Below are 11,467 nucleotides of genomic sequence, written 5' to 3'. Positions count from 1 at the left end.
CTGGCAAAACAGTTCATAATCCATGCCCCTTTAGAAACAATTTGTTCACACCTTTGGTTAGTGCGGCAGATTCAGCTTCACATGTTTCTTTTGGTGTCATAAACTCCTCAAGATATTCATTAAATTTATTTACAACGGAATCCACATCGGTGGCACTGGCACTAGCTCCTGCAGTATGATCGTTGTTGCCCATATTGTTTACAACAGTCATGACTACGCTCTCGCACTTTGACCTTTTGTCATCATCTTGCAGTCACAGTGCTCGCACCGCATAGTCATCCATCGGATATGAGTACAGATCATTGCCATAGTCCCATTTAGTATCCTGGGGCAGATAAAAGTAGTGCACTTGAGAGAAGTTACATGTACCGGTAGGATGAGAGAGGTCATGCCTGTCCTCCAATTCTTGCTGGGTTTTTTTGATTGTGTTTACTTCTTCTTTCACAGCTTTCATGCACTTGGCCAGTTAGCTTAACAGTTTTGCAATTTCTGTGTTAATGGGCCCAAGTTCGTTGACGGCTTTGCCGCCAATTTTTGGGCGTGTAGACAGTGTATTCTTTCTGGCCACCACATTCTCCATGATGGACCTTGGAGTGACATTGTCTTTCCCAGCATTCGTCGTATCCTGTTTTTATGCACCAATGGCTGCACTTTGTTACTGTCTCCCCTGACCATTGATGCATAGGGAATAAATCAATTCCAAAAGGCCAACAATGTGCATTGGTTACTAGTTTTACGCATGTGCGATTGTATCCCATGGAAATCCTGATCTACCAGAGGGTAGTATAGAATCATAGGTCAGTCAGAAGAACTCACAACAATCTGCATCTGTACCCCATTTAGAAACAAATATTACAGTATAATGTATTTATGGAGATTTGAATCACGTCTCGTGAAACACATACACCTTGGAATGTCAGTAAATGTGCTACAAATCTCCAGTGTGGCCATTTTCCAAACAGATCCACATTTGATTATAAACTGGAAATTTGACCATTTGGAACTTGAAGCTGTTGCAAAGAAGGAAATGCTAGTACATGTATGTACACTGGACATGTATTCTCTGACAGTTGCTGTACAGTATCAGAGTGTGGCTTGATCAATAAAACAAAGTATTTAATCTCTTTCCTTACAACTTTCCTGCAGATTCCCTGTCAAGGAAGACAGCTGACCTCAGATCATCAAACCAACCCAGAAAGCTGCATGGAAGTACACCCTGGAAAACCCACTGGATGTTGCTGTACTAAGCCCCAGGCACTGCGGTCAGTATCATGGATCAGTCATCATGAGAGAGGACTTGGTGAATATGGACTGCATCTAGGTTCCCCAATTCAATCAGTCAGTGGAACATATCCTCCAAAGGAAGACAGCCCCGGTGAAATGACTCCTCTAATGGAACTCACAGGAGATAGTCTAATGGAACTCATAGGAGACAGTCTAATGGAACTCACAGGAGACAGTCTAATGGAACTCACAGGAGACAGTCTAATGGAACTCATAGGAGACAGTCTAATGGAACTCATAGGAGACAGTCTAATGGAACTCACAGGAGACAGTCTAATGGAACTCACAGGAGACAGTCTAATGGAACTCACCGGAGACAGTCTAATGGAACTCACAGGAGACAGTCTAATGGAACTCATAGGAGACAGTCTAATGGAACTCACAGGAGACAGTCTAATGGAACTCACAGGAGACAGTCTAATGGAACTCACAGGAGACAGTCTAATGGAACTCACAGGAGACAGTCTAATGGAACTCATAGGAGACAGCCAGTCACACAGCATGGAACTCATTACTCCAGAAGGACAGATGAACCCCTCTACATGTATTAAGTTTGCTGTTAATTTCCTACTGTTGGACTGGTCAGCTACATGTACTTCTGAAGCCCTTTGCTCTGTCTAAGACAAAAGGGCTGTCATAGTGTTAACTTCAATATTGAAGCCAATTTGAATTTACATTGTAACTTTCATCACTCCTGGTACAAGGCTGTATGAAGGAAGCCTGTGACTTGAGATAATTGAAGATTGCTGACATATGGCCTTTGACGTTGAGCAATGTACATGTACACGTACACCGCTTTCCTAGCAGGAAAGATCAGTGTGCCACTGTTGACTGCCGTGACAAGATAGGAACCAATTGCGTCAGACATCCAGAATTCTACATGGATTGGAATCTCAGAGCAGGTCACTGGAACTGAGTTTCAGAAAGTGACTTTTCTGGATTCGTTTGACTTCCAACTCTGTCCCCTCAGTGCCACATCTTGGGATCCAAACTTGAAGTTACCATTTGGGGGACTTGTGGACAACCTCAGCACATGAACAATGCTGTGTTATGGACACTTCTAAAATGAAGGACTCTAGAAATGGTTTAATTATCCAATGCACAGAATGTGCCATAACATAGTGCAATTGGAAAGCATTTAACCAGCCCCCCTACAGAATATCTGATCTCAGAAAATTGATACTTTGTTTTCACTTGTCAGTAAAAGTTAAGGTACATGTACTTTTGATAATCTCAATTTTCTATTGCTGTAGAGAGAATTTGGTCATTTATTGAATCACTGAAATGCACGTAAAAGCATTTGGAAAATAACCACAAGAAAACAAGTCTGATGAACTCAGGAAGAAGTACCAGGGACCAGGGTACAGGCAGCTGACTACTTACTGCTGCAAGGAAATAAGCTGAACAAAATTCCAAATGTTTATGTTGACACTAATCCTTAAAATTTGTGCAGTATTCTTATGGGGGCTGGTTGTCTTACATGTAAGTGTATTCATTGTTTGAGAACATTTGCCTGGTACTGGCAGTATGCCTGTTGGGGGACTGGGTACTAGATTGGTAAACAACACTTTGCTATCAATGGTCAACAGTCACCACAGTGTACCAACTGTCTCTGGAGAAAAAACGCTTTTCATTCTTGGTGTCAGACTGTGGAGTTGCACATTGCTTCTTCATGGGTATTCTCTTCATGTATAAAAACCTGATATTTCTATGTTACTCTGTTGTTGATTTTGTAACTTTTCTCTGGTTTAGACTTGGAAGTATTTGATGCACACGAGGTGTTTCTGAGTTTCCTCAAAAATATACCCAAACCACATCATTTGAAAATTGACAAATTCCTCAAACATTCAATGTTTACCAATCTCGTGCCCAGCATCTTGAGTATAATCAGCACTGGCACACATCCAAATCACATCATTTAATAGTTTGTTCTGATTACGTATGCGTAGTATTCATTAATAGCGTGAGCAACATCAGACCTTGAGAAGATGTAGTTTATTCCTTCAAAACATGCATGAACCACTGAAGTGCTAGCAAAGTAGCTTCAAGGAAGCTACATGTAATTAAAGTTATTGCTCTTGGGTCAGTTCAGAGCTACACTTTTGTTTTACTGATCTCCATTCACATCTGACTCCATCAAATTTAGGTGTGTGGTTAAAAAACAGTCCTCTTCAGTTGAATACTCTTTTAAAAAAGCAAAGAAAAAACATATCTAATTTTGAAAGCATTACATTTGCATAAAAAGTCCAACCCCATTAACAAGAAGATTATTGCATGTCACTTGATCAGGTTTTTATTTCTTTCAAAATCTACCAATAATATTCAAAGCATACATGTTCATTTATGATGTATAACTGAATTTTAAGTTTGTGTTAATTGCTATCTTATCTCGATTGGATCCAGTTTATGTTTGTACAGAATTATTTGTGTGTGTGCTGGGTGCTGATTATACATCTTGAAGCCACTGTTAACGTTACACCATACCTTTCCTTCACCAACAGGCAAACTCAAATCTCTCGAAGCACCCTAGCGCATACAAGTCCCCCCTGGTGTGGGCTGCGTGTTCCCCGTCCACAGGCACCGACAGGTTCCGGTGAGTTGCCCTGCTGCATAACTTGTGATCGGTTTGTTCGAGATGTGTTACAACTCTCAGATCATTAAATGCTGGGGTTGCAGCAACATGGTAAGGATCCTGTCAACTTTGACAATCGGTTTATCTTTTCTGACAAGCAGATGCATGTATCCATGACTCTAAACATTGCAAATCAAAGGAACTGTTTTTCACACCTACTCAAAATTGCTCCATCGATAATTCAGAAATTCCAGTTGATCATGGTTTGGATCCAGCAAAGTGAAATGTTTACAAATGGTCACTTTTGTTCCCTTTTTCTTAGACATTTTGAATGTTGGATGATTCTAAGGCAGTTTTCTCAGTCTCCTGTTGTGGGTATCTTCCATGGTATAACTCAACAATCTTCTGTCTTTTGTTGTGCCTACTCAGTCCACAGTCAGTTCTTTCGAAAAAAGAATTATGAGATAAATGAACGCTTAGCAGCAAATGAAATAAAATCCAGTAAGTGATCAACTGCACCTGAGCTACCGGTATAATGAAAAAAAGGAAAGAAAAACAAGAAAAGGAAATCATCTCTTTTGGGGGAAAGCTTTTTAGCATTTTTGTGACAAAAAGTTCTTGACCAAAACTATAGTAAATCTAAAAAGTACAAATAACATTTTCTGATGAGCAACATAATTACCATTTTGGGGGAGATGAGAGAGCAAACTTTTCATAAACCCAAACCGCCATTTTACTGACATTTTTTTTGACATTTTGATGTCACTCTGATAAAAGAAGTATTTCATTCTGGTTTTTGTGTTTTACTCGGTTTTGATTTTGAAGCAACTACAAGAAGTACATATAACCTTCATTTCAACCCTTTTTCTCAAAGATTTTGGAAACAAAATAGCTTTAAAATCTCTCAAAGTTGAAATTGGAAAAAGATAAATTCAATTGCAGTCAGTTGACTAATTTTGCATTGTTGAAGTGCTTGTAGCATGGCAAGAAGAAACAAGAAATCAAAGCCAACTCCTTCACAAGTTCTGTGGAGAAGTCCCTGGTGTGTCAAGGGGGAGAACCATGCTGTTAGATTGCTGGGTGGACGATGCATCCAGACCATTCACTCTAGGCAAAAAAGGAAACACACACTGGCTCAGAGTTTGTCCAAAAAAGAAGGAATTTCAATGTTTTGGAAAACTACTCTACAGATACACATGCGAGGAGCTACAGCATGCAATGTGTTGACTAGAGAACCAGAGAAATGCAAGTCTGTCATCTGATGTTATTCTCTCTCAAATGAATAGACAATGTTCAAAGCTCAAGCTCTGTACAACAGAATTCCATCCTTGCTGAATGACATCCTAGCTAGCAAGGGCAGAAATGAACTGGATTGATTCCAGAATGAAAAAGCTCTCTCAGAATCAGCTCATTTTATTCAGGAAATTGTAACTTGTATCTCAACCATTTCCTCGTCCCTACAAAACAGGGAGGGGAACTACCAGTACTGTATAGCAACAAGCAAAGAAATGGAATCAGGACAAATTGGAAATGGTGTGTGTTCCCCTCAATCAGAGGAGTGAATAGTCTGGGAGATTGGGTAGCCAATCTGCCTCTCAGTATCCTATACAGAAACTGTGGCATCGACACGGGGAGCCAGTCCCGGCTACAAGGTCCATGGTAAGTTTAATTGAAGTTTGTGGTATTAATTCATGCACTGTGTAAACATCCTCCTGTGTTGCTTGATAAACCCGAGGTACATCTCATGGCTAGGAGTGGTACGCTGGCTGCATAGACAAACACAGTATTCCACAGATAGTCTTCAGTCTACGGCAATACCAGTACACTTGATCAAGGCATTGACCTGTTAAAAAATTGATACTAATCAGAGAACATGATAGAAACAAATTGCAGGTACTGCAACAAAAGTTTTCTTTTATGGGGTAAAAAGGTTATGTGATGGAGAGAGGCTTGTATGGATAGGTTGAAAAAATTCCGCTGCTGGTATTAAAGACAGCCAAAATGGCTTGGTTGATGAAGCATCTTGACATATGAGCTTTGTGTCAGGGACTAGGGTTTGCTAGCTCCATTCTTGCCAGAATCTACAGGCATCTAGCAGGCACAATCTTCACAGACACCCACTGAAGGTCGGCAAGAGAGAGACAAAAGTTCATTTTGTTTGATTGCTGTTACAACAAACAGCACTTGTTTGCTGTATAGTCGTATGATGCCTGCTTTTACCAAGTATGTACAATCAACTTGTGCTGGTTTACACAGCATGTACATCACATGTATGGATGCTCTTACGAAAGGTGACATTGTTTATCCTGTCTGCGAGTGACAGGTACCGGGTGTTTCATCAATCCATGTTATCAATAAAACTCCAGAGCCTTGTCCATGGAGATCATGTCCCTAGAAATGATACCGTGAGGAAGTCTGTCTTCTGCAGTTGACTTCTCTTTGGATCCATTTTATAGTTACACCTTCACCTTCAGAAACTCCTCACATCAACTTCCAGTCTTTGCAGATTATCAGCTAAATGTCGTCAACTTCATCCCAGGCATGAATAAGAATTCATTCATCTGACTTGCCTTGCTTTGTATGCTGATATTTTCCTCTGATTGAGTTGCAGGAATTGTCAATGCCTTGATCAAATGTACCATTATAATCCTAATATCAACAAGTTACCTGGACAAAAATCCATTCCCCCTTGCATGTACATGTACATTGAAATTCATAGTTTAGCAACTGGACTGTCTAAATGACCAGATTCTAATTCAAATAAATTCTTGTTTTAAAAGTGTATTTCTAGTATTCTGATCCAGCTTTAAACCTCTGAAGACAGTTGGTCTTGCTTTGCTGTTGATGGTGAATGCCTACCTCTGTAGTATATCCAAATGGAACAAACTTTGCCCTCGCCACCACCACCACCAAAAAAAAGTTGCTCAAACCTGAAAAATATATCAGTAGATTGGTGACAGTAGAACCACTTCTTAAAGAATGAATTCTCGTGTATGGTATTTTCAGCAAAGGCTAATGTTCATAAAACATTCTAGGGATGAGTTCACATTGTGTGGCTACATTGTAAGTCCACATCGCTGACCAATGTAAATGTGGCTTATGGAAAGTAGATTTTAAGAAGTCCTTGCTCCTAACTCATGTCCTGAAATGGAAGTATTTTCAAATAGCCAAAGTCAAATCTCTTGGTTAACTGTTCTCACTCCTCTGCCAGGAATTCGATTCCAGACTTGAAAAAAAATTGGAATTTCAGAGGTCAAAGATTTAACTCAGTTTGAAGTATGGACACGCATTTGTACTGTGTTTACAACTGCATGCATTTTGGAGAAACAAGGTACGAGTGAAATTACTGAAACTTGGTTGGACCTTCTCTACATCTACATGCAGCAAGTTTGTACATGTATTGACTTCCATATTTCCCCCACTGAAAAACCAACTGAAACATAATAAAGCAAGAGGTATTGCCTTGGACTGAAGACTATCATGCTCCATGCAGGTCACATTTGTCAATCTCAAAGATATCTTTCAAAATAGTTTGAAGAAATGAACTAGGTTTGTCTCAAACTCTGAAAACTGATGCAATCTTCCTTGGAGATATTCCGTCAAGTGTTTATGGTCAATGATCTGGAAACCCCACTGTCAGTAAGCCAGTAATTTAAGGCTGTCAGTTTGTAATATGGTCAGATCAAAAAATGCCTCACAATGGATAGGAATAAATAGAGGTCCTTCGGACTTGGTCAATTACCTTGTTATATCAGGAACCCTGTATTATCAGGCATGAAAACAATGAAAAACAAAGGATTGGGACCTAAAATTGTCCTTGTTATAAGCAGAATCTTGTGTAAACAGTGCTCTTAACGAGGTTCGACTTTACAGTAAATCTAACTTCAGAGATAGTGGACCTTATGTAGGGCTGCTAGTCTTTTTTCTTCTTTGTACATTGGCATATTTTGTCTACAATGAAACATGATACAGGACAAAAGTTAAAGTTAGCATTTCTTTTGTCAATGTATTTTTTCTGCAGATGATATTTCTAATCAGACAGGTTTTTCTGCCTATAAAAAAAGCAAGCAATGTATTGAGTAAAATTGCAGCGGGTGATACTTTTTAACAACTCTGTCACTTAAATGAAATCCTACATTGCAGAAAAAGTGAAAGCAATAAATGCGTCTTGCTTCCTCTGCATACAATACATTGCTTGCCATTTCTTGAGGCAGGACAAATCCAACTGAAGTGATAAATGCACACAGTAAGGTGGGCCTGGAATGGTAACAAATTTGATAAGTTGAAGTTGTTTCCGGTGACAAGTAATAGTGTGTATTTGATGTGGAATAATCATTGGAAGATAAAGATATTTATCGAAACAAGTAAGCGAATCATAGGGACTACTTGAGAAGCTTAAATCTCCTTGGCTGAATTCATTTTTTGGTCACCGTTTCCAACAAATAAACTTAGCAGTGGCTAACATGGTGGTCAGAACTGTCAGAACCTGGCTTTTGGTCTTCATGCAATATATGGATTAATTAAGCAAGTAGAAATAAAGTCAAAGGCATTCATTGATAGTGTTATTGTGTGAACTTGAAGCAGGGCCCAGGAAAATCCATTAGATACTTGGCCAAAGTTCTTTCTCTTGTTTTTTAGTGCATGTCGAAGCTATTTTGGTGAACTTGCTAACTGAAGTCCTTTCCTCAACCCCCTCAAATGGAAGGAACACAAAAATCATACATATGCCGCACTGACTCAAGTGTCATTAGTCTTAGAAATGGTGGTTCCTGTTGGACTGAAATGTCTGCCTCAGAGCAGACATGTGTAGGCACATTGTGCGATTCCAAAAACACTCCAACATTTTTTTTGACAGTTGTCCAACCACTTTACTGCACATTTGAGGTGAAAAAGTTGCATTACGGTGCGCAAATGCCTTCTTGCATATGACTTGTGGATCATGTTTGTCCCTCTGAGTAACGGTGCAGGGTTCCTTAGTCTTTGGTAATGGCTAGAAGCCATGCACAATGCAGTGTACCACCAAGTCCTTGCATCAAGGAGGAATTCAGTCCTCAATTTCATGTGATATTCCACAGTTAATCTGTTCTTTACTGTTTACTAGGGTCACACATACTGCATGTTACTGTCAGCTTTGTACATGAAAACACATCCAACATTTCTCAGACATCAAATTACAACTTTTTTTGCTGGCGGCCTCAGTCAAACCGTTGCATCCTTATATTGTGGGAGTATCACTTAGTGCGGGGATGTTGACTGTTTCTGACATGTTACGTTGCAACATGTTTTTTTCTTCACGGTAACCCGTTTTGAGGTGCACAGTAGCCTGAATCATTCTTGACATCATGAAATCTACAGTTAGCAAGTTTGCCACAACATGCAATCAACAATCCATTTTTTGGTAAACTTTTATGATGTATCACGCTCTTGGTCAAATCATATGCTTTTGAAAAGCTAAATTCGTTCAGGCACAGAGTCAGTGAAGTGATATGCATTTGTTTAAAGTGCGGTTTTTCCTGGGCCCTGTTCAAGTTAGCATGTGAGCATGTGCAATATCTGTGATTATGTAGACCAGTGTACACCAAACTGCCATGAGATTGTAAGGGTGTATGAGAGCAACACACGAGGATGTAATTGTAAAGTGCATGAATTAATGAAAACTTCAATTAAATTTAGCATGGAGTACGGGACAGGCTACCCCCGTGTCATTGGATGCCACAGTTTCTATGGGTACCGACAGGCAGATTGCTACCACATTGTCCACCAAGTCAGTGAGCAGCATGGTTGCTCAGAAGGTACGACACACCAGGGCATAGCAGGCAAAATGTACTGCTTAAAAAAAGGAATACAATTTTAATGGAAATGTGTGCACTTTCATTACTGTCCTTAATTCAGCTCTTTGAGTCTTCAAGAATTTATGTGGATATCTGAAAAAGTTGGCTGCACTTAAAACAAGCAGCACGCAGGAGTTATTGAAAGTTGGACATTGACTATTTCCAGAAAAGCAAGTCAGGAACTTATTAGTTGAAATAGAATCCATGGGCAGAAGCTTGCCAATAGTTGTTTTATTCGCACGTAACAAGCAAAATAAGGTCACAATGACTGTATTTCTTCTTTTTTTTTTTTACTGAAACATGTTTTATTCATAAAAGTATCCACTTGCTTGGATATGTGCTTGTGGTTTGTTAATTACAATATATTTCCAAAGTCACTTGAATAAAATAGTAGAACACATTGCTGAGAACTTAACACAAATAATGTTTCGTCTGAGTTGAGTTTTACTCAACTAAAACCCTAAATGAGCTCAGGTGGTTACATTTCAAAACATTTCTGAAAAGTTGCTTCAAAAGTGTTTATCCTTGGAACACAGAGCGAGCAAAGGTAATAAGTTGAAAAACACTTAAGTCCTTCTAAAACTCTTTCTTGGAAGTTGCTTCAAAACTGGACTTTCTCAAATGCAGGGCTGAAATTTTATTGATAAAGAAATGGATAGAAATTAAATAGTGCTGAGGAAAGTATTGTGGTAACCTTTTTTAGTTGAAATGGTGCCAATTAAAACAACAAATTGATGCAATATTTATCAACTTACGATATAAAGTTACGATACATTTGGTCCTTGAAAACCGAAACGAAAGGTGCAGTTTTTTACTTTGCCAAGAGCTTTATTCCTTTTTCCAACAAATCTGATATCAGAAAACTTTTTTGAACTCACAAATCAAATTGCACTCTATTACATTGCAATTGGAAGCCCTCAGGGGATAGTTTGACCTCAAACAGAGGCTGAGAAAGTGTACAGGAAAAAACCCAGTAAAACTGACTGTGGATCTGTAACGTAAACAATCGGCAGTTTTTAGAGTTAACTAGTGATGGTTACACACAATAAGGGACTAAGAAAACTGACTTGGAATCAGAAGACGTAAAATTTGTCTCAGAAAAACAAACAAAATTTGACAAATTGGTGAACATTTCATTTAATGGATCGTGACCATGATTTCACTGTGAACAACTGAAATATCAAATGGAAGCAATTACGAGTTAGGTCTTGAGAACTTTCCTTTCTTTGCTATCGTTAGAGTTGTGGAAATACATTGCCATCTGCTGCATGGAAAAGTGAACCAATTGTTGGAGTTTATGGGATTCTTATTTATGTTGCAGTCAACTTAGGCATTTAAGATCAAGAGAGTTTGTACACATCAAGAACAACTGATTGCGAGTTTATGCAGTGGGCAACTCACTGGTCCTGTTGGTGTCTGTGGGCGGGGACACATGGCCCACACCAGGGGGGACTTGTATGCGCTAGGGTGCTTTTTTTTGGTCGCTCAAGTTCAAGTTTAAGTTCAATGTCAAGTTCAAAGTGAAGGTCAAGTTCAAGTTCAAATAAAAAAAAACAATGCAATTGTTTCTTCAATTTTTTTATTTCACGGTCAGGCTGCTTGAAATTTACACAACTGAAATGAGTGTTTAGAACTTGCTTTCAGACTGGCTTATGAGGGCGCAACAGAAATTGTCTTTCCAACTCATATATGGAAACACAAGTACTTTGTACAAATACGCCAATTTGTGTTTGGGAATGGCTCCAAAAAGTTTGTAATAAAGTCTTTGTTCCCCTTTGTA

Source organism: Acanthaster planci, linkage group LG02 (genome assembly GCF_054643075.1).
Source record: "Acanthaster planci isolate LZ-2023a linkage group LG02, COTS_SCS, whole genome shotgun sequence".
Taxonomy (NCBI): Eukaryota; Metazoa; Echinodermata; class Asteroidea; order Valvatida; family Acanthasteridae; genus Acanthaster; species Acanthaster planci.
Note: the sequence above shows the minus strand (reverse complement) of the source record.